A 21,577-nucleotide genomic window follows, 5' to 3' on the forward strand; every position below is an offset into this window, starting at 1 on the left:
TGCAATAAACATATGTGTGCCTGTGTCTTTAGAGTAGAATGATTTATAATCCTTTGGGTATATACCCAGTAATGGGATGGCTGGGTCAAATGGTGCTTCTGGTTCTAGATCCTAGAATTACCACACTGTCTTCCACAATGGTTGAACTAGTTTACACTCCCACCAACAGTGTAAAAGCATTCCTATTTCTCTACATCCTCTCCAGCATCTGTTGTTTCCTGACTTTTTAATGATAGCCATTCTAACTGGTGTGAGATGGTATCTTATTGTGGTTTTGATTTGCATTTCTCTAATGACCAGTGATGATGAGCTTTTTTCATATGTTTGTTGGCTGCATAAATGTCTTCTTTTGAGAAGTGTCTGTTTATATCCTTCACCCGCTTTTTGATGGGGCTGTTCGGTTTTTTCTTGTAAATTTGTTTAAGTTCGTTGTAGATTCTGGATATTATCCCTTTGTCAGATGGATAGATTACAAACATTTTCTCCCATTCTGTAGGTTACCTGTTCACTCTGATGATAGTTTCTTTTGCTGTGCAGAAGCTGTTTAGTTTAATTAGATCCCATTTGTCTATTTTGGCTTTTGTTGCCATTGCTTTTGGTGTTTTTAGCCATGAAGTCCTTGCCCATGCCTATGTCCTGAATGGTATTGCCTAGGTTTTCTTCTAGGGTTTTTATGGTTTTAGGTTTTACATTTAAGTCTTTAATCCATCTTGAGTTAATTTTTGTATAAGATGTAAGGAAGGGGTCCAGTTTCAGTTTTCTGCATATGGCTAGCCAGTTTTCCCAACACCATTTATTAAATAGGGAATCCTTTCCCCATTGGTTATTTTTGTCAGGTTTGTAAAAATATGGAATGCTTCACGAATTTGCGTGTCATCCTTGCACAGGGGCCATGCTAATCTTCTCTGTATCTTTCCAATTCTAGTATATGTGCTGCCGAAGCAAGCACAGATCCTCTTTTTTTCTTGCTATTTGAGATATTATTGCCATGAGCACACATACCCATACATATATTCTTATACATTTCTCCAATTATTTTCTACATATAAATGTTTAAAACTGAGATTAATGCATCAAAAAGCTCCTTGTAGGCCTTTGCATTCATACCACTTACCATATTACCCTCCAGAAATGTGGTGCCCCCGTCTCCTGTAAGACAGTTCTGGCTTTACCACACTCTTCCCCTGAGCCTGCAATGACTTTTTATACCAATAGAACAAGATAACAATTTCTGAGGATGGCGTTTGATCCATGATCTACAACTTGACCCCAAACCTCCTTTTCAATTTTGTTTTTATCTCAGAGGCAGAATACACAGTGGTTAGGAGCGCACCTTTGAAAGAGGCTGCTTGGCATTGAATCCTGAATCTACTGCTTTATAGATGAGTATTCCTACAAAAGTGACTGAGTCTCTCCCTGCCTTGATTTCCTTATCTCTGGGGGATATAGTTCCATTAAAATTTGTGAGGGAGCTCATTTTTAGTTGTCAAATTTTCTTATGATGATTAAACATTTTGAGTATTATTTTTAAAAATCTTATAAAATGTGAGTGTTTTGCCATGATCAGATGCCATGAGGACAATGAATCTGAGAGGCACGGGGGAGGCTGGCAGAGCAGCTTGGACAGAGGCGCTCTTGGGGTTGGGGAGGAGAAATGAGGGCTGAGATGGTGGTAGTGAAAATGACAAGGGAAAGGGAACCATGTATAAGGATAAGCAGAGAAGGCTAGCAGAGGGAGGGCTTGGCTGCATGTGAATGTCCTGAGGGCTTGAGGCTCCCTTTCCAGTGTGCCTGCTGCTGCCCTCTGCCCACTATCCTTCCAAAGTCTGGGGGATGCTGCGGTTTTCTTTCACTCTGCCTGTGGGGAAAATATTGGGCTGTATTCAGCATGCTAGGGAGAGCTGAATTTTATTGCCAGCTCACTGCACCACTGGTTTTATCCCAGCTTCAAAAGTGTTCTTGAACAGCAAATGCCATTTGGATGAGACTGTCTTTCTCATCCTCCACCTTTGCTCTCCCTTTGCTCATCTTTACTCCTTCATTACTGTATCTCTGGGTGTGTACCACAGGTAAGTACCATGGCACATGCTGTGGGGTACATATATAGGAGACAACATGAACTTCATTCTGCAAGGGACACAGAAGGGCACCTCCAATCAATCCCTCATTGCTTCTTTCCCCAGAAGACTTCAGAAATCACAGCTTTGACAAGGGAAGGAGGGAAGGAGACCACTGGTTGTCGAATCCCTACTGCTACGTGACAGGTAGCATGCTAGACACTCATATTGTGATGTGTCCCCCACCAGGTTACTTAAGGGTATATGCCCGCTGCTTGAGCCCTAAAAGCTAGGCCGGGAGCTAAGGCCATGGTACCCAGCTGAGGGACAGGTGTTTCCAAGAACCCAGACATCCCAGAGGGTATCTGAGAACCTACCAAGAAAAACAGTCCCATTGCACACACACACAGTAGGCAAAGAGCCAGAAAATCAGCTTAAAAGCAGCTTAGAGACAGAAAGTGATATGTGGCTCTACAGCCGTCCTGCTGCCACCCAGGAGTGTCCCACATCTAGTCTTAATAAAGTCATCTACTCGCCAAGCTGGACTTGTCCGAGTCATTCTTTGATCTCTTAGCACCTTCCCAGTTTGGGAGGCAGGAGCGGGTGTTACAGTCCCAAGTTTTTCTCATGACAACACTGTATAAAAATGTTCTTCTTTAATCCCCTCAATGACTATAATGGTTTTATTATCTCATTTTATAGTTGAACAAATTGTGGCTCAGAGAGTTTCAGTAACTTGTGCAAGGCCATACAACTAGAGATTGCAAGACAGGTCAGTGTGGCTGACATTTGACCCCACTCTGGCCTTCATTGTCTTTACATTTGTTGGCCAAGGGACTATGGAAACCCACATTCATCCTTCTGCTGTTCAGAGGACCTCACTTATACTTATTCTCAGAGGCAGGTGAGATTCTGGAAGTGAAGTCATGAGCAGAGTTTTCCCACAGGTTCTGGTAAGCTGTTGCTTCTGAAAGGAGGTATGCATGTTGGCTAGTGCTATGGAGGGTGTCAATGTCCTTGGACTGGCAGAAGTTCTGGAGAGTGGTGAACTTTCTCAGGTAACCTCCTCTCTCAGGCTCCTTAGGTCCACACTGACAATCTGGCTGGGTTACCTATGGCATGAGGAAAGCCATACCCAGTTCAGCAAGAAACCTAGCGTCCTAGTTTTCTGCAGAAAACCCTGGAAGTCATGTTGCTACTGCAGCTGAGGCTTCTGACTCTGGATTTTGGTGATTGATGATGAGAAATGGGATGACTGCAGGGCATCCTGCAGAAGGGAAGTTAGTAAGCAGCCAGGTTCTGGGCTGGCTCGGTTTTATCCATGGCGTGGCTTCTTTCAGATTTCCGTTGATTAGCCCTCTTGAGAACAGTGGCAGCTTGGCTACTCCATGGCAGCCCGAGGTGTCTCCCAGGACAGGCTGGTTGCTAGGCATCCTGAGGTAGCGGCTGCCATGAGAACTGCAGGCAGCCCAAGCTGCGCTGTGCTCAGCACTCCGGGGCTTCTGAGAGCCCTGCTCTGACCATCTGATATACCAGGAAGGTGTGTTTCTTGTTGAGGGAGAGGAGGACATACCCCAGAGGTTGATAGACTTTTAGGCTGCACATGTCTTGTGTTCCTCCCTGTGGGGAGCTCCAGGAAGTTCTTCTGGCAGGGTGGGTAGGAGGCTTCCCTGTGGGAGTTCATAACATCACATCTACACTTTTATTCCTGCATTTATCTTGGTAAGTTGAAATGATCTACCAATGAAGTTAAGGACAGATCACTAGAGGAGGATGGGGAGTCAGTGTCCCCAGCACCTAGAATAGTGCCTGGATCACACAATCAATGGAGACTTATTTGTGGAGCTGAGAGGGCTGCTGTCAGAGACTCAGGTTCCTTCCGTCTTCCTGATCTGCTTCCGTCCTCACAAGCAGTCGCAAGATGGCTGATCTGTTTTTATACCTCACGTCCACATTACAGACAGTAAGAACAAAAAATTGAGACAGAAAAAAAGATGGCCTTTTATTGTATAAGCAAGGCTTTTCCAGAAATCCCTGACAGGTTAGTGTCACACGGCTATCTCTAAGCAGCAAGGGAGTTTGGGGAAATATATGTTTTCACCTGGGCTTGTTGCCCTCTTAAACAAAATCAGGATTCTTTTAGCCTGTATGAGAATGTATTAGTTTTCCAGGGCTCCCATAACAAAGTACCCCAAACTTAAATGGCAGAAATGCATTGTCTCACAATTCTGGAGGCTAACAGTCTGAAATCAAGGTATTAGCAGGGTTGGTTCCTTCTGAAGGCTGTGCGGAGAACCTGTTCCATGCCTCTCTCCTAGCTCCTGGTAGTTTCGTGGCAATCTTTGGTATCCTTCGGTTTGTAGGTGCATCACCTGATCATCACCTTCACCTTCACATGATGTTCTCCCTCAAGACATGTCTGTCTCTGTGTCCAAATTTCTCCTTTTTATAAGGACATAATCATATTGGATTAGGGCTCCTCCCAATGACCTCATTTTAACTTGATCATCTGCAAAGACTTTATTTCCAAATAAGGTACATTCACAAATACTGCAGGTTAGGATTTCAACATCTTTTGGGAGAGCACAATTCAACATATAATAGGAAGTTTTAAAACACAGCCTTCAAAATCTTTGATACTCCTGTTATCAGGAGGTGATGTCTATGCCCCTTCCCTTGAATCTGATTGCTTGTGATTGTGTCGACTAATAGTGTTTGGTGGAAGTGACTTCCGAAACTAGGACATAGAAGGCCTTGCAGCTTCTGCTTGACTTTCTTGGGACACTCTGGAAGAAGCCAGTTGCCATATTAGAAGTCTGAACATCTTGAGGCTGCCATCCTGGAGAGGCCACACGTAGGTGCTCTAGACAACATCCCCAGCTGAGCTCCTGGCCAGTAGCAGTGTCAATGCCAGCCTATGTGTGTGCCATCTCGGATATCCAGTCCAGTTGAGCCACCAGAGGACTACAGCTCCAGCTGGCATGTGACTGCAACCCCATGAGAAACCCCAAGCAAGGACTACTTATATAAGCCCTTCTCAAATTCCTGAACCACAAAGTTATGAACAAAAGCAAATGGTTGTTTTTAAGTCACTTGTTCGATAAGTTGTTGCACAGCAATAGAAAGCTAGAATAATCAGTAAGAAGGAGAAAATGAATTTTGATCAGCCAAGAAGAGTAGTGGGGCCTCTGAGATTCAGGGAGAATTGTCATCAGGAGGATGGCCCCCATGAACCCCCTTGCCAGAGGTTTTGTATTTTTAGGTTTCCACTGGTGTTAGGACTCCCTCCTTCATGCTGAGATACTTGGTTGAGTGTTGATAATGGTAATGTCATCTAATTGTTAAAATAATAATCTTCAAGGGAGAAATTACATCAGAGCTTATCACTTATCACTGTTAACTGGTGTAATGAAGGTGGTGGTCCCTGGCTTGCCCTATCAATAGGCTGCTTTGCCTGAACTGAGAGAGAATTGTCCTTGGAAAATGCAGTTCTAGCTTGTATAACTTGCTTCACCAAGGAGCAGGTACCTCCCCCTCCCCCTCCCCCATTTTAAAGGCAAAGGCACTAGGAGAGGGTCTTCTGCAAGACCCTGAATTCTACAGCATAGTTCTCAGTTTCCCAGTTTATTCTGGGGGCCCCAGAGCCAGACTCTGCCTCTCAAATGATTGGTGAAATAGAGGCTTGTCTTATGATAGAATTTTCTGAATGTCCTTATGGTCATTCTGTGCTGAACAGCTCACCTGTGGGTGGCTGTTCTGCCTCTGGTGTCCAAAATCCCACTGCTTTTCTGTGTGCTTTGCCAGATCTCAGGACTTGTCATTTCTCTTTTAGACCTATGCCTAAGCTAAATCCTTGCTTGGGGTTGACCTTTATTGCATTTCTTTTGGCTTCTTCAAATTCACCTTTATGCTTTGAGCAATCTCCCCAACAGCAGTTGCCAAGCAACTTCTTTTCCTTTCTATAGATTCCTCCTAAAATTCCATCTGTTTCATCAAGCCCTTTGCTCAGCCATGCTGCTGCTTTCTAGTTTGCACTGTGTTGAAACTATAGATTAAAAACCAAAGTTATGCTATGTGGAGCAGGGTTTAGGGTGGTCAGGGCACAGGCTTTGGAGTCAGAGAGGTCTAGGTTCAAATTCTGGCTCTGCTACATGTTAGCTGTGTGACATTAAGTAAGTTATTTAACTTTCCAAACCTCAGTTTCCTTGTCTGTAAAATGGGTATAGCAAATTACATTTTCCAATGATGACCACAACAATTTCTCCCATTTCACATGCTCTTCTAGAACCTTCTTACTCAAGAGATGGGTTCTATGTCCTTTTCTTTTGAATCTGGACAAGTTCATGACTTGCCTGTAACCAGTTGAATGCAGTGGAAATAATGCTGCATGACTTTAGAAGTCAGATCAGGAAAGGTGATACAGCTTCTGCCTTCCTGGATGGAACACTCACACTGGAGCCCTGAGCAGCCATGTAAGTTGCCTGGCTGCCCAGAGCCCACTAGACTGTGAGGAAGCCCACATAAGCTCATGTGAGAAACCATATGGAGAAGCTCTGAAAATATACTTGATTCTTATTATTCACAGCTTCTGTATTTGCAAATCTGCCTAGTCACTAAAATTTATTTGTAACCCGAAATCAATACATGCTGTACTTTCAAGGTTATCTGTAGACATGTGTAGAGTGGTGAATGATTTGAGTCACCTGATGTGCACATTCTGAGCTGAGATCAAACAAGATGATACCCTGCCTTCTTATATCAGCTCTCATACTATAAACAGGTGACATTTTCAAAGTCTATTTAGTCGTATTTTTTGCATTTTGTACTGTTAGTTGGTGATTTTGCTGTTGAAAATGGCCCCCAAGCATAATGCTGGAGTACTGTCTAGTGTTTCTGAGCTCAGGAAGAGAGTGCTGTGCTTTACGGAGAAAATACATATGTTCGATAAACTTTGCTCTGCCATGAGTTATAGTTCTGTTGACTGTGAATCCAATGTTAATGAATTAACAATATATATTTTGTGTATCTATCTATCTATCTATCTATCTATCTATCTATCTATAAAATAAGGTGTCTTTAACAGAAACATACACTAAACAAGGTTATGTATTGATCACTTGATGAAAACATTGTGACCAGGGACTTGCAGGAACCTAATCCTGTATTTCCCCTAGGAATGATGGTTGGGTATTTGCTCATTTAGTGTTCAAGGTGACTTTATAGAACATAACTACCACAAATAACGAGAATAGACTATACATGAACAGAGAGAGATGCTCAGTCAGCCCCTGGCTTCTGAGTTCAGAAGAGCTGAAACTGACTCCTGCAGTTCCAGCTCAGTCACTGTCTGACTGTGACTACTTGAAAGACCCCGAGCTAGACAGCCCAGGAGAGCCACTTAAATTATTGACCATCAGAAACTGTACCTTATAATCATTTTATCTTTAAACAAAAATACTTTTAATATTTTGTTATCTTTATTTATATAGCTATACTGTTCATACTTTTTGTTACTATTAAAAATGTTTTAAGCTGTAATAGTAACTGGAATAATGGAACCAACAATGTATCCCTCACAGGGTAGGTGGGAGGATTACATGAGACATCATTAGATCATGTTGAAAGGGCTAAACGTTGCTAAGTTCCAAGTACTTCACGACCATTAATATTATGAGTCTTCTGTATTAGCCTTTATTTTATAGAAACACGATTATTACAGTTGGAAAGAGGCTTTAAAGATCACCCAGGCTAATCTCTGTATTTTTTGAGCAAGAGAACAGAGGTGCAGAGAGGGGAAATTGTCTGCACATAGAAAGTTGATGCCAGAATATGAATTAGAAGCAAGGCTCTTCCTCTGTGCTGAATAGAAAACCCTTTTAACTGTTTTTTTGCATGTTTCAACTGTAGATGTGCCTTAATTATTGACAAAGCCAAGTAGAATCTTAATTCAAATACACAGTAAACTTGAAGGATAATTCATCCCTTTGGTCCTAGAATCACAGGCGAGATGATCTTTTATTATCTGTCTGCACAAAAGAGGGTTGTTGTGGGGGATGAAAATTGTGCCCTGGGATAAACCTTAGTAGATACCAATGTTACTGGTTTTAGATTAAAACCTGAATAAGGGCTTGGTCCCTGCATGGCAGCTTCCAGCACACAGTGACTGGCTAGGCATCGACTGCTGGAAGAGCAAGCAGATTTTGAAAGGGTTTGGGGTGAGGGAGGTGGTGATGTCTGTAACCATGGTCTTAAAAAACTCTTGATTTCAGATCCTGTTGACAGTAGCTGGTATTTGACCCTAATTTCTATTATGTACTGGAAACGAAGTGTTTCTGGTGTGATTCTGAGAGTCACTTTTTGCCCTGTATTTTCTGGGTAATGACGTGTCATCTCTGATGACACAAAATAACACCAATAAAAACTTCCAAATACTTATGCCTGTGGGCTCTAGGCCAGGCTGGTGAGTAGTGACAGGGAGCTATGCATAGGGCCCCAGTCTAGAGTTAAGGATTTCTCACCATCACAAAGGAAATGAGGGGCTCAGGGTCAGCGTGAGGAGGAGGGCTTTCATTCACCCTTGCCCATTCTTTACTAAATATCTGTCCCTTTAAAGGTACTTAGGCCTATAAATGTATATCTCACCTACTGCTTTTACTAATGAATCTTCTCTCTTTGCATAATTGCTATAATCTATCATTTTGAGAATAAAATGGAAAGATTATAATTTTGATGTAACAAAATGTCATTTTGTAGAAACTTGAAAAGTATCAAAGCCAAATGCAAAGTCAAACCAGTAACTTGGCCATATACTTTGTCTATCTCTGATGACTCAGGAGGCCCTCTGAAGAACTTTAGGAATGTCCTTCCAGTTCCCTTTATTTGTCTCTGGCTACACAGCCACAGGGACCACCTATAGAAAGTGGTTGCTTTCACCCTACTTCTTCACCCACAGCCAGAAATGTTCTTATTCTTTCTGTGTCCTTGGGGATGGAACCTCGAAACTGTTGTAAGCCAGAACTTAAATTTGCTTCCAAGAATGAATGAAAGACAGATTACATCTCTTTCCTTTGATCTTTTACATGTTATCGTTTAAGTCTTAGAGAGAAAATTTCCCTTAAAGAAACAGGATGACTTCTAGGTCTATAAACCATCACATAAACGTGTACAGATTGAAGGGATTCCATTATTATGAGTTAATTAATAGTTCAACAGATATTTATTTTATGACTCTAAAGAGGGTGTGTACCCACCAGAAGACAAGTTGGTCCCTTTATGGGCACATAGACAAGGGCATATCACTGAGACTAACAGCAGTTCTTCTCCAAGTGTTGTCCAGGGTAGAGGTTGCCCTATCCCATTGGGTCCTGGTGGGAAGTAGATCTCAATTGTGTGGACAGAGACCCTTGACACTCTTAACCTCATGGTGCCCACTAGTGATTTCTTTACCCAAAGCCCTTGCCCAATTCCACATCAAGTAAGCAAACTGTTGATTATAATCTGTTTCCCATGCAGATTTCTTCTAGGGAGATGTTTTAGTCCATTTGTATTGCTATAAAGAAATACCTGAGGCTGAGTAATTTATAAAGAAGACAGGTTTATTTGACTCACAGTTCTTCAGGCTTTACAAGAAGCATGGCCCTTGTATGCGTCTGGGGAGGGCCTCAGGCTGCTTCCACTCATGGTAGAAGATGAAGGGAAGCTGGCATGTGCACAGGTCACATGGAAAGACAGGAAGCAAGAGAGAGACTGGGGAGGTGCCAGGCTCTTTTTAACAATCAGTTCTTGTGGGAACTAATTGAGTAAGAACTCCTTCCCCACTCCCTCGAGGGAGGGCATTAATCTATTCATAAGGGATCTGCCCCCATGCCCTAAACACTTCCCATTAGCCCCACCTCCAATGTTATGGATCAAATTTCAACATGATATTTGGTGAGGACAAACAATCCATATCCAAACTACAGCAGGAAAGAATGCAGTGAAGGCAAGAGTCCAGCCCCACCTGAGGACAGATTTTCTTTTTAAAATAAATCAGTAATCTGGCATTCCAATTTTACATATCAATTTCACTGAGGGATTTGGTTAATGAGAGTCTATCATGGAGAGACAAGTCCACAAACCCTTCCTGGAGGTGCCACTGAGTAGCACTGGGTAGGACAAATAGAGGTAAAGCAAGAAAACTTGTCAGGACCCACACTTTTGGGAGTATTCATATACACTGAAAAAGGACCCAAAGATGTTATGTAGGAAGTTCAACAAGATGACCGATTAATGTGTGTGTGTGTGTGTGTGTGTGTGTGTGTGTGTGTGTGGAAGTGCAGAGAAGATGGCACCGGGCAGATATAGGGGCCCACTTTTGTAAGCTCTAGCTCAGCATTTTTCACAGTATAGTCCCAATCTACTGAAACAGAATCTTTTGGTTTGGGGCCTGGAAATTTGTGTTTTCATCAAGCTTCTATGTGATTCTGATGCCCATTCAAGTTTGAGAACCACTACCCTGGTCCATGTTATTTTTGTTCAATTCTCTCTTCCTCCATGTCAGTGTGAGAAATAATGAGTAAAAAGATAACATTATGGGTCTAAGTCTAATTCCTCTTATTTCTGTAGTTAAGATAAGCAGAGGTCCCCCAAGAAATGAATTTTCCATGAACTCACATCCCAGTGCCAAATAAACTAGCTTCTAAAATTTTTAGCACTTTGGTTCAAATATCCATTAGATAATGAATTAATTTGGGGGAACAAGTGTTGGAATGAAGAGAGACAGCCATAGATGTAAGGTTTAAAGGGGTGTTCAAACATTTTATTCTCAAAAATGAGATTTTATGGCCTTAAACAACTGTTTATTACATTAGCATTTACTTAGAACATACGGTATTCTTTGCATCAAAGACTACTTAGAAAAGTGTGACTGGGGGAACCTTATCTTTCTTTATACCTTTTCAGCATCTTTCTTTGCCCTCCTGGTTTTGGCTCCAGGGTTCTCATGCTGGTCCCTGATGACTCAGTCTGTCTTGACACCTCAAATTGCCTTTAGTACAGACTTAGCTTTCTCTCATCAAAACTTACCTGTTGCTATGAGCTGTATGTTTCTGTCACCTCAAAATTTCGATGTTGGAATCCTAACCCTCAATGTGATGATATTAACAGGGGAGGCCTTTGGGAGGTGACTAGATCATGAGGGTGGAGCCCTCATGAATGAGATATGTGCCCTTATAAAGAAGCCCGAGGGAGCTTGTTTATCCCTTCCACCATCTGAGGACACAGTGAGAAGATAGCCATCTATAAACCAGGAATCAGGCCCTCACAAGACACAGAACCTGACCATGCAGGCACCCTGATCTCCGACTTCAGCCTCCAGACTGTGAGAAATAAATTTCTGTTGTCTATAAGCTACCCAGTCTCTGATTTGTTCTTATAGTGAGCCGACCAAGACACTTGTGTTGAATTTCATGCTTGCTACTCAACCAGTTGTCTCTCTAGAAAACAATCTGACTAATTTATCCATGCCAAGGTGTTGATACAGGATAATAGCTTTGAAGGCATTCCTAAGGACTCTTTTGGGTCTAATCTGTCAAATCAGGTGAAATGTGTTTCTAATGGAGGAGTCTAAGACATCATAGAAGGAAAGAGAGGGGAAACTATTTGGGCAGGTAGACCTTCTTAGGATTCCTAAAATAATACCATGGAGTAGACTAATCTGATTAATTTTAAGGACAGTCTTCCCTAATTCTGAGGTTAGGAGGGGATAGTATAAGGATTTTGAATACACCTGGAGACTGAAAGCCAAGTAAAATAGGTGATTAAACCCCCTCCAAAGAACATATGTAGAATTCATTACAATTTAACAAAAACCATCTAGCGACTATCACCCCCAGCAGCATATTTGAGATGACACTAGAAATTCTAGAAGGGGATTTAAGGAAACACTAAGTGCTTGGCTTTTCTCCAGCCATTCCAGTGTCTTCTTGGGCTGGAACAAAAGCACTCTCATGCTGCTCTTGAGAGAGATGTATATGCCTCCCTTGGAATTTAGAAGTACTGGGGATCAAAGAGATTGACGCCTGCTTCTCACCTGGGGAAGTCTAAAGGGAAAGGTTGGCTAAGGAAGCCACAAGAGCAGTGCAAAGGTAGGGGGCCCAGACAGGTGAGTATTCTTGCCACTTAGTAGGCAGGATGCAGTTCCTGGGGGCCAAGAGGACTGTGGGCAAGGTAGCTGGAGTCATCTTTCAGGGACCCTATCCAAGAGAGTGGCCTGCTGGGGCAAGGGGATCCTGGAAATAAGAGGCTTCAGGTTTTCTTTTGGGTGCAAAAGCTGAGGAGGTCAGAACTGATCAGTTAGAGTGTGTTATCAGAGTCAGGAAACTGCCACCCAGAGCTCCATGCAGACTATTCAAAGAGCACATTCCCCTTGCATCTGCATCCCTTAGAAAAACCAGTACTTGAATGGTTGCTATGACAGAGGCATGTTACAATAGCACCATTGAAATGAGATATTGCCTCGTCCAATAATTTTTCTCTCTATTTCAGAGAAGCAAGCATAATATGGAAGAAGGGGTAGTATATCAACATGGGTCCCATGAGAAGAGCAGAGTTACTATGAGTGACTTAGAATGAGTTATCTGTTATAGGAATTAGACCTTACACATTGTGGGAACTGGTAGAGAAATCTGTGTGCAACTGTTGCTCTGTGTCTGCCGTTGGGGCTGATGTCTTTATAGGTCAGCCAGGCCAGATGGTCAGGAAAGGCAACTGGAGATGAAAGTGAGAGACAGCAAGGACAAATTGGAACATGTGAGGTCAAATTGGAACTTTCAGCTCCCTCAACTGTGATGAAAAGGGTGACCTGTGGGAGAAGCTGGCACTGTCTGCTATACAGCAGCACACATGCCTGGCCCAGGACTTAGAGAAGCTAAAGGAGAGGATCTCATTGGAGTTGGAGAAACTGTGGGCCTGGGTGCTGCCCACACCAACAAGGGGAATAAGCAGATCAGCAGCAATGTCTGCAAGCTGGCTGCAGTGCCTGGCACTCTGCTTCTACCTTCAGAGCACAAAATGGTGATTCCTTCACTTTTGTCTAGTGCAAATTTCTCTTGTGCTCCACCCTAACTCATGGGAAATGTAGTTTCAGTTTAGCTAAGTGGCTGAACCATGCAAGAAAGTGTAGAAGGAACTGTTAAGGTTTCTGATCCCTAAAATAAGTTCTCTGAGCCAGGGGTCAGGCCTGAGCCAGGGAAAGGGGAGAAGCTTTGAATTGGATATGAAATTGAAGTATTGACTTAGATTAGAGTTTGGAATACCAAAATGGGACTTCTTAAATTGGCCTAAAAGTCACAAGATTTGTTTAAGGTGCTTTCAGGAGGCAGGGAGACTTGGTTGACGTAACAAGGTTAAAAGGAGTGATGGAAAATACAGCCACTTCCTATTTATACCCAGTCAAGTTCAGCCTTTTAAATAAACCAGTTCCACAGGCGTTTAACTTGTGCAAATTTCACTACATGCATTGCTACACTCTTCCATCTTAATCTTTCTGTCTGTCCCACATAATTTAAAATACTTGAAATTATATTTTGCATCTACCCTTTATTAAATATTCTCCATCACTGTGTACTTTAAATGCACATATAGAAATACATATTACTATGCAGGGTTGCACTGTGTATACAAAACTACCTATATTGTTTATTGTGGACAATGTAAAGTGCTTTTCAAAGGTTATTTTCACAGTATGGAATTTTTACTTTGTGTTCTTATTGTAGAAATTAATACTCCGTATAAAATGAAGATGTGGCTCTTCTATTCCCCAAACTTCAGGGACAAAAGGGGATAAGATGAAGAGATCACATGGCTTTAAAACTTATTGATGTTTCTAGCATATCTAGTTCATCCTGTCCCTTCTGGATCATCCAGTCCCTTCTAGCACATCCAGTCCATTCAGTCTCTTCTGAATGTTTTCACATTATGAAATTATAGCATGTTAAAGATGAAAGAGACCTTAAAAGTCACATTAGTCACCCCTCATTCTAGGAGAAGGAATCCAGTCATTAGAGGGGTGATGTGTCCAGGATCACATGATACCTGGGTGGCAGGTCCAGAACTAGAACCCAGTGTTCCCATATTAAAATTGACTTTGCCTTCCCTATTGCATCTCCATCTTATGAGTCTCTTTAGCAGGCACTGTGAGCCTGACATGGTTTCAAGCCATCTAGGGACAGAGGGTCCCCACAACTTGGGCCAAGCCATTGTCCTTTGTACATTCTGGGACAGACAGGGATACAGGACTCATCTCAGAAATGACAAGGGCTCTCCTGTTTTAGATCTGGTTTCGCCTTTACTGCAGGTTTCCCAAGGTGGATCAAATCTTTTGTTCTTCCCATGTGCCCCCTTATATGCAGCCTGAGCCTCTCCCCTGGGCATGCACACTGCCCACTGCCCTGCTATGGTTCAGGCCCTGGGGCTGAGGCTTATTTGATGACCACAGCCAAGGCTGTGGCAGTCAGTCATATCAACAGATTGACTGCGAGGGTGTAGTCCCGGCCATGCATGGTCTCTTTTAAACACCGTTAGACAAGAACTCTGATTCCAGTGGTTTGAACTCACTCTGGAAATCAGCTTTCCCCAAGCCTCCTCAGGCCTCCCTTGAGATTCTGTTCTCAGTGCTCACCTCTGTAAAGGGTTATAGTCCCATGAGGGTTCTTTGTGAATGAGAATGATCATGTTCGTCTACCCCCTCCATGGCCCATCTGATTCCAGGGGAGATAGCACTTATAATCTTTGGGCACTTATGATCTTCAATCCCTTTTGGATGTCAGATACTGAATGCCATTCTTCCCCCATCAGAGGATTGTCTTGATTTGGTTGCTTTTCCTTCTAGAGTTTCAAAGCAGGTAAAATGAAGCCTTACTGTGACATTTGGCAACACCACTGCTCAGGTCTTTTTCTGTACCTCAATTGGGAGAGAAAAGCAAGTGACATCTCTTGATAGCACCAAATATCTAAGCATTTTGGTTTTAGACAACCACATAAAATCTGAGCTTCTATTTTCTTTGTTGATACTTGCTGCTCACTGCTGCTCCCCTGACCACAGTGAGTGCTGCTGCTGCATTTCCCAGCCTGAAAGAATTCATTTGCATCCTCCACTTTCCCTTAAGACAACATAAAAACATAACAATGCCCCTACAAAGAGCAGCAATGCCTGTGAGTAGGGGGATTTTTCTACTTCAAATTAGTATTGCATTTTTCCTGTTCAGTTGTTTTTGGCAGCTGACCACACTGAGACATCTCAAATAATCCATTAATTGTAGCGAGCTGAAGGTCTCTCTTATGGAACACATATCTGATTCAGGGCTTCTGCTCTTTCTTGCAGCTCTCACACTGTGATGATGATGTGATTGGCATATAAATCTTCTCTTTCACACTGGAACAGGGAATAAAAGCAGAGCATGCGCCAGGCCCTCAGGTATTATGGGATAAGAGGAGGCAGCTACAGAGCTGGAATGGAGTGGATCCTGTGTCCCACCAGGGTATTTCCAAGGGTATTTTCCCAGTGTGGGGTGGGGGGAAAAACTCCAGAGAAGCCACGATTGTCAGGTTGCCCTTTTTGTGCGCTCTGAAGTGTCCTTGAGGGTTTGGGAGGAGGCCAGGGATGATGCCAAATCTGTTTCAACAGATACATGTTTTTATGATGTTTTCCTAAGGCTTATTAGGGGGCTTCAGAAGACACGGGTTCAGTCCTTGATCACAACATCGTATCAACAAGTGCTTAGACATCAATTTAATAAAGGAGTTGAAAACAAAGACCTTTTCCTGAATACAGCTGGGAAAGTCCTAACAAAATGTTGATCAGGAAATATCAGTCTTTGAAGGGCTTTGCCTTCTTTTTTTCTGGGCCTAGGCCACTCAGGCCAAAAGTACTCACCATGTGCCAAGCCCTTGTGTAGAGGCCTGGGTGATGAGGATACAGTATGGTGCAAGACAGGCATGTTAAGGAGATCTGAAGACATAAAAGAGATTAAAGAAGAAAGATATGGCAATTCCTGGCTCTTTTGGAATGGATCCTTCTGCATACATATTAAAATTTACACATATATATTACGCTTTATGTATGTTCTCATCCAACAAGCATCTGTGTCCAAACAGCTGAGCATTTTAAACTGCAACTAGATGTTTCAGATTTTCTATCTTTAGGCCAGGGGTTCTTATAGTGTGGTCCCCGAACCAGCAGCATCAGCATGACCGGGAACTTGTTAGAAGTGCAGACTCTCTGGCCCTAGTCCCAGACCTGCTGAGCCAGAAACTCTGAGGTAAGGCTCAGCACTCTGTGTTTTCACAAGCCTGCCAGGAGATTCTGATGCAGTTCAAGTCTGAAAACCACCGCTTTGGTAGAATCTGTGCTCACTGCTTTAAGTATCAATGTCCTTTACTTGCCTCCAAATAGCAATTAACATGGTCAAATAAAAATCAGGTGGAACACTCCATCTGGAAAAAATGGTACAATTGTTGCTTGTGCTCACTTGCTAAGATTGCCCTGGTTTCTTCCAGTACCTGAATGGGAAAGTAGGTGGTGTAGGGAAAAAAAGGGATCTGCAGGCATGATGACCCAAGAGATTTTGAATAACTCTAATGATGGTGAGACTTTATTCCACAAACAACTTACATGTTCTTTGACTCTGGGAAATCTCTTTCTTAAAAAAATGAGTTGAGTTGCAAAGAAGCTTCATATTAGATTTCCAGTACAGATAAAAGGGACATAGAGAATGGATTGTCTTATAAGATGTAATGCTGTATTGAGTTGGATGTCAAGTTAATGATCTATTTTTTTTGAAGTTAAGGTTATGGAAGATCTTGAATCAAAATGATTCAATGAGGCAGAAAGGCAGCAAGTTCCTTTTAGTGATTTACTTGGTAAATTTGAGTAATTCCCCTGCTGTCTGCCTCATCTACTTGCCCTACTTCCTTTAATGACAGAACTGTATAGACTGTGTTTGGTATTGATGGTGGTTCGCAGATCTAACATCTCATAAGCATGACATTTTTGGTGTGAAGAATTACTATGTATATAGTGCAGATAAGAACTTTAGTATTATGAAACGGGGGTCTTGGGTGATGTTCTGCCCAAGGAGAGATAATTCCCCATTGTGCCAATAAGTGAACACTGGAGCTATGTCGTCTCCCTGCCTAATTGGACCCATTAATTTCTGCTGATAAGAGTTAGCTAATGTACAATCGGGGGCAGGTAACTACAGTGAGTGAATCAATAAACGTCTATCAAAGACCAACTGGGTGTGGAAGATGCTGAGTTTAGGGTTCAGGGAGAAGAGAGATATGTTGGATATCTTTTGTTGTTGTTGTTATTTATTTATTTATTTATTTATTTTTTAGACGGAGTTTCGCTCTTGTTGCCCAGGCTGGAGTGCAATGGCACGATCTCGGCTCACTCCCAGGTTCAAACAATTCTCCTGCCTCAGCCTCCCGAGTAGCTGGGATTGCAGGCACATGCCACCATGCCCGGCTAATTTTTGTATTTTTAGTAGAGACGGGGTTTCATCATATTGGTCGGGCTGGTCTCAAACTCCTGACCTCAGGTGATCCACCCACCTCAGCCTCCCAAAGTGCTGGGATTACAGGCATGAGTCACTGTGCCCAGCCTGTTGGATATGTTACTTGCTTTCAAGGAACTTAAACTCTGCACAAATATGCCTCTTTAAGAAAGCCCTAGAGGGTGACCAAATGTGGGCATTGTGGGCATTATAAAATGTAAATCAGAACATGTCACTCTTCTGTGCACAACTCTTCTAGACTTCCTATGTCACACAGAGTGAATGCCTGCAACCCTACTAGACCCTCCATGTCCCTTTTCCCTGTGACCCTTCTGACCACATCCTCCTCCTACTTGCCCTTCATTCACCTGCTGGTTGGGGGACCATGCCAGGCACATTCCTGACTCTTTGCTTTTGGACTTCCTGTTGCCTTAGCCTGAATTTTTTCCCATTTATGCTTGCTTTCCCTATCTTTCTTTAAAAGAAATCCTTAGCAGGGAGGCCGAGGCGGGCAGATCACGAGGTCAGGAGATCGAAACCATCCTGGCTAACACAGTGAAACCCCGTCTCTACTAAAAAAAAAAAATATATACAAAAAATTAGCCGGGCGTGGTGGCGGGCACCTGTAGTCCCAGCTACTCAGGAGGCTGAGGCAGGAGAATGGCATGAATCCGGGAGGCAGAGCTTGCAGTGAGCTGAGATCGTGCCACTGCACTCCAGCCTGGGCGACAGAGCAAGACTCCATCTGAAAAAAAAAAAAAAAAGAAAAAAAAGAAATCCTTAGCATTGCACACAGTTTAACATACTCTGTATATTTTATAGATCTTATTTATTATTTGTGTCTCCCAGTAGAATGCGAAAGTCTATGAGTTCAGGGTTCCTTGTTTGTTTAATTCAGATAATGAAAGAATGAGTGAATGCACTTGGGTGGGCCAACAGAGGACAATTTTCAACACTCCTCCTATCACCTACTTCTTTACTGGACAAAAAGAGCCTAGCAGAGAAATTGGGACCAATATTTAAAATTATTCTCTGTCAGCATGACATTGGCTAAAACCATTACATTTTCTTCTTAAAAACTTATGATTAAAGTTCTTAGGCAAGTAAATAAAATTAACCTCCAATTATGATTCAGTTTACATGTGATGCTTTAATTTGGATTTTAGGATCAAGTAAATTCTGATATGCTACCTAGCTCTAAAACATACACCTTTCTTTTCACTTTATTGAATATCATTATCCCAGAACAGTCCCTATTCATTCTGTTAATTCACTGAAGCTGTTATTTATTGAGTACCTACTATGTGCTAGATACTTCTCTAGGTGCTGTGGATACAAAAATGAACAGACAAGACTAAAACCCTTGCCTTCATGGAGCTTACATTCAAGTGGGAGAGGTAGATGATTTTCAAGAGAAATATGTACTATGTTAGGAGGTGATGAGCATCATGGAAAAAAAGAAAATTGGTACAGGGCTGGGGGAAGGGCTGCTATTTTCAACAGAGTAATTAGGGAAGGCCTCAATGACTAGGTGATTTTGGACAGAGCCCTGGAAGAGGTGAGTCAGTAAGCCACAAGGCTATCAGGAGAAGACTTTTCTCTGTAGGAGGAATAGCATTTGCAAAGGCTTTAAGGTGGGACAATGCCTGGAATGTTTGAAGAATAGCAAGGAGGCCAGTGTGGTTAAGGCAGAATAAGCAGGAAAAAGAGTGGTACAAGATGACATTGGGAGGGTGGGACATGTAGTGTCTCAAAAGCTATTATGAAGACTCTGGCTTTTACTCTGAGTGAGGTGAGAAGCCACTGGAAGACTTTTTTTTTTTTTTTTTTTTTGAGACGGAGTTTCATTCTTATTGCCCAGGCTGGAGTGCAATGGCGCAATCTTGGCTCACCGCAACCTCTGCCTCCCGGGTTCAAATGATTCTCCTGCCTCAGCCTCCCGAGTAGCTGGGATTACAGGCATGCGCCACCATGCCCAGGTAATTTTGTATTTTTAGCAGACACGGGATTTCTCCATGTTGGTCAGGCTGGTCTCAAACTCCCAACCTTAAGTGATCCTCCCACCTTGGCTTCCCAAAGCGCTGGGATTACAGGCATGAGCCACCGCCACTGGAGGACTTTGAAGAGACACTGACAGGAACTAACTTGTGCTTTTGAAATATACTGCTTGCTTGGAGAACATACTAGGTTGGGGTGTGGGGAGATGAGACATAGGGAGACGATGTGGCAGACCATTTCCATATGCCAGGCAGAGATGATGGTGGCTTGGACCAGGGTGGTAGCAGCAGAGGTGGGGACAAGTAGCCAAATCCTCATATATTTTTAAGGTAGAGCCAGCAGAATTTGCTGACAGATTAAATGTGGGGTGTGAGAGAATGAGATGAATCAAGGATGTCACCAAAGTCTTGGCCCCAGTCTCTGAAAGTACAGAATCACTATTTACTGGAAAGGAGAAGACTGGGGAGGAGTTGGTTTGGAGTGAGGGTTGGAATTAGGAATTCAGTTTGGGCCGTGGTGAGTTTGAGATGCCTATTTGGTATTTAAGTGGAGTTGTGCAGTAGGCAGGTGGATGCAAATCATTGACGTAACCAAAGAAGCTGGTGAATTTTACAGTAACATCATCTGATTTAAGAGGGAAACTGGGCCATAACTCATCTTTTAGGCTGACTTTCTTGAACATATTTCTCCTCTAGTGCTGTAAAGGCCTTGGTGGTGTCTGTAATCCTGTGATGCTTTACTTTGTTAAAAATCCACATCCCCATCAGCATAAGTTCAGGGGAGCAGATGCCACTGATACTACATGAAATTTCTTATTAGGCTAACAGACCCATGTGAAATTTAGGTTTCCTTTTTTTATATATACTCAAAGACAATAGCTCCTCAGCTTCTGACTTTTTCTTCTCTACCAACTGGTTATGCATGTTTTTACTTCTGTATTATCAGGGAGGTTAATGGGATGATCATCACAGTCCAAAAGAATTTCAAGCACTTCTTGATGTGTGGTGCTAGGCCTGGAGGTGTGGAGGGCCTTCTGACTCCTTGCAGGTGAGTTATGGATGGGGTGAGAAGTGCCCAGAACTCAAGCTGACCACTGGCTGTCATACCAAAGTTGGCAGCAGATGGGTGAGGGGGAGTGGAGCAGCCACCAATGATTGGCACACCATTTTTGCCATACTTGCCATAGGTTGTTAACCTGTGTGTTAGAAGACATACAAAGCAGTTAACAGGCTTCTAGGGACAAAGTCTACAAAATACACACACATACACACATATATATGTTGTATATATGTTAATGAGCACTATAGTAGGCTACATAATGACCCAAAGACCTGTGAATATGTTACCTTACAAGGCAAAAGGGGCTTTGCAGATGTGATTAAGTTAAGAACGTTATGAAAGGGAGATTATTCTGGATTCTGTGGGTGGACACAGTGTAACAACAAGGGACCATATAAGAGAGAGGGAGGATGGTTGGAGTCAAAGAAGGAGATGGGATGATGGAATCAGAGGTTGGAGTGATGAGGCCATAAGCCAAAGAATGTAGGCAGCCTCTGGAAACTGGAAGTGGGAAAGTGGATTCTCCCCTAGAGCCTCTAGAAGGAACACAGACCTTTGGCAAACCTTGATGTTAGCCCTGTAAAAACCCATTTTGGGCTTCTGATCTCCAGAACCATAAGGCAATAAATGTGTTGTTTTAAGCCACTAAGTTCATGGTAATTTGTTATAGCAGCAATGGGAAATTAGTAAAAGCATTTTCAGTGTACAAGACACTGTACTAAGCCCTTACATTTATTATCTTATGTAAACTTACAAACAATACTGAGTAGTAGGTCTTATGACTACTGTCCATTTTGAAGATGGTAAAACTAAAGCTCTGAGTAATTCTGGCTACTGAACTCACCTGTGGTCGCATAGTAAGTAAGTGGCAAAGCCAGGTTTTGAACAAAGATGTTTCCATAAGTTGGAATTCCTAAATAACATGTTATA

General features: G+C 42.6%; 1 non-coding gene across 1 annotated transcript; it reads right to left on the reverse strand.

Moving 5' to 3' along the window:
- Positions 1-842: 842 nt before the first annotated feature.
- On the reverse strand, positions 843-949 carry LOC112207119 (U6 spliceosomal RNA). Its single transcript, XR_002941588.1, has one exon. It is a non-coding gene; the product is annotated as a U6 spliceosomal RNA (small nuclear RNA).
- Positions 950-21,577: the final 20,628 nt, after the last annotated feature.

Source organism: Pan troglodytes, chromosome X, assembly GCF_028858775.2.
Source record: "Pan troglodytes isolate AG18354 chromosome X, NHGRI_mPanTro3-v2.0_pri, whole genome shotgun sequence".
Lineage (NCBI taxonomy): Eukaryota > Metazoa > Chordata > Mammalia > Primates > Hominidae > Pan > Pan troglodytes.